The sequence below is a fragment of the Macrobrachium rosenbergii genome, chromosome 16, assembly GCF_040412425.1.
Source record: "Macrobrachium rosenbergii isolate ZJJX-2024 chromosome 16, ASM4041242v1, whole genome shotgun sequence".
In the NCBI taxonomy this organism is placed as follows: Eukaryota; Metazoa; Arthropoda; class Malacostraca; order Decapoda; family Palaemonidae; genus Macrobrachium; species Macrobrachium rosenbergii.
Window position 1 is genome coordinate 41,071,262 of NC_089756.1, and position 2,500 is coordinate 41,073,761.

At 42.4% G+C, this 2,500-nt stretch overlaps 1 protein-coding gene across 3 annotated transcripts in view; it reads left to right on the forward strand.

The window, feature by feature from the left end:
* LOC136847365 (uro-adherence factor A-like) overlaps positions 1-2,500 on the forward strand; it is a 584,194-nt gene that overhangs the window by 230,288 nt on the left and 351,406 nt on the right. The window lies entirely within an intron of this gene.

A 2,500-nucleotide genomic window follows, 5' to 3' on the forward strand; every position in this document is an offset into this window, starting at 1 on the left:
GAGAGAGAGAGAGAGAGAGAGAGAGAGAGAGTAAAAAAATGCATCTTCGGCCAGCGGAACTCTTTCAGAACGAGAGATCATTGTGCCCCGAAAGTTTCAGAAGCTCGGGAAAACTGGCTTCTCAAACTGGTCTCCCGTAAGAGATTGACAGCAAAAACCAGCCCGTTTTGGGCGCTGGCGTTGTCCTATGGGATGCAGTGGGGATTTGGAGTTTTACAGTCCCCCCCAGTTCTTTCCCCTCCCTTTTCCCCCATGACCATCGCACCCCTTTTCTCTAATCCCCATTCCCCATGGACCTACATTCCTTGTTCCATCCCATTCCATCCTTTCTTCAGTTCCATATTGCTACTTCCTCCCTTCGCTAACCTTCTTCCCCAACTTCCCTCCCCTTTTCCCACAACCCCTTTCCATCCTTATCCCCGTCTAGCATTATCCTATTCCCCTTTACATATTCCATCCTTTCTCTGTTCCCTCCTCTCTGCATCTTTTGCCTAAATTCCTCCAATCCAACCCCCCCCTCCCCTCCCTCCCGACCTGCAGTAGTATTGAACTCCATGAGTGAGTTTTCAGTCAGGTCTCTGACCTATCATTTGTCAGCCACTCCCATTTAGATTTTTTTTATTTTCAATTTTTTTACGACTTCATACTATGCTCTCTCTCTCTCTCTCTCTCTCTCTCTCTCTCTCTCTCTCTCTCTCTCTCTCTCTCTCTCTCCGAGAACCAGTCTCGTACGTTCTCAGTCATCCTGCTGCGTGGGTGTATTCCTGGGTTTTTGTGGCCCGATTTGTAAGGGTACTGTTCCCCGTTCATTGTTCATGTGTTCTTTTTTTATTATTATTATTATTATTATTATTATTATTATTATAAATAAATGATATATTGCTGGTATTTTTTTGTATTCTGGTCGTAAATATGATTGTTATATCGAATGTTCTTGTTCGTGTGTATAATTTTCTAAGAATAGTGTCCATTCTTTTCTCTATGGCATACGTTGATATTTGTGAGAAAAACGAGTTTTCTTAAAAAAAAAAAAAAAGAGACTCCACCCAACCCATGTAACCATAAATGAAAAGTCCTTTGTATAGAGTGCTGGTTTGCACAGATCATGCGCCCTTTATACGTGCAGTTGCGTGTGCCGCCCTCGCTACATACCTCACGGCATCTCAGTGTAACAATGGGCACGGTAGTTTGCTTGTTCGATATCATGCCTCGTGCCTTCGAGGGACTGCGGAGACTGTGGCATCCAAGGACATTGGTAGCAGCCATTTCACTGAACGCAATTACCTGGCGTTGTCCTGTGCGACATGTAATTCCGTATTATGAATGTACTCTGTAAATTCACCTATACTGTATAATCTCGGACGCAAGGTATGACCTTGTATTATGACGTCAGAATGGTCTGTCATTTTTTCTTATGTATGGGCCCCAGTAGTTTGTGATGAAAGTCTTACTTCGTCAGACCTGGCAATGTATTTAATTCTAAGACGAGTGGTGTTGGCAAGTAATACCTTTGCGTAGCTTAGGCCCAGAAAATCAAAGGACGTGATATCTAGGCTACTTAAAGGATGGATGTTTATAAGCTGGGAATCCGGAGGCAAGGGAGACTTTCAAGGCCTGTGTTTCTCCTTTCTCTTTCAAAAGATTGGAAGGTCTTCTTTCTTTTATTTTCAAAAGATTGGAAGCTCCTTCTTTCTTTTATTTTCAAAAGATTGGAAGCTCCTTCTTTCTTTTATTTTCAGAAGATTGGAAGCCCCTTCTTTCTTTTATTTTGAAAAGATTGGAAGCCCCTTCTTTCTTTTATTTTCAAAAGATTGGAAGCTCCTTTCTTTTATTTTCAAAAGGTTGGAAGCCCCTTTTTTCTCTTTTATTTTCAGAAGATTGGAAACTCCTTCTTTCTTTTATATCCTGTCTTTTTTTTTACACGAAATAACGACTATTTTACGAAACAGGGTCTCAACATCTCGCAAGAGTTACGGCCAGTGTACCGTGGCTGTTAACTCTACTCTCAACTGAGTGGCTAATTCGGATCTTAGACGTGAACTTTAATGGCCCAGTTAATATGGATGGGTAATGGGGAAGTCAAATGGGAGATAGACATCAGACCTCATTAACAGTGACATTGGCAGGAGAGATACTGAGGGAAAGTATTCGTGTGTTTTCGATTGCCTAGATCGGAGGATTTACTGAGGCAGGTCTCGTATTGCAGCCGCGATGCTTTCCAGATAACGTGGAATCTAAACTTTGTCCTTGGGTCATGGACTACCCAGTAACTGCAAATAAATGCAGCCAGTCATGAGACCTCGTGAGTGACATGGAATCTGAACCATGTCACGTGATCCATTCAACAACTGTCAGTCATTCAAGAACTAGACCAAGACCTTTTAAGCGACGTGAAATGTGGACCATGTCTCATTACGCTTTCTTTAATAACCAATTCAAGCGTCTGGTAGACCTCCCGAGTGACGTGGAATTTGGAACCTTCTTTTTGATACCCTAGGAA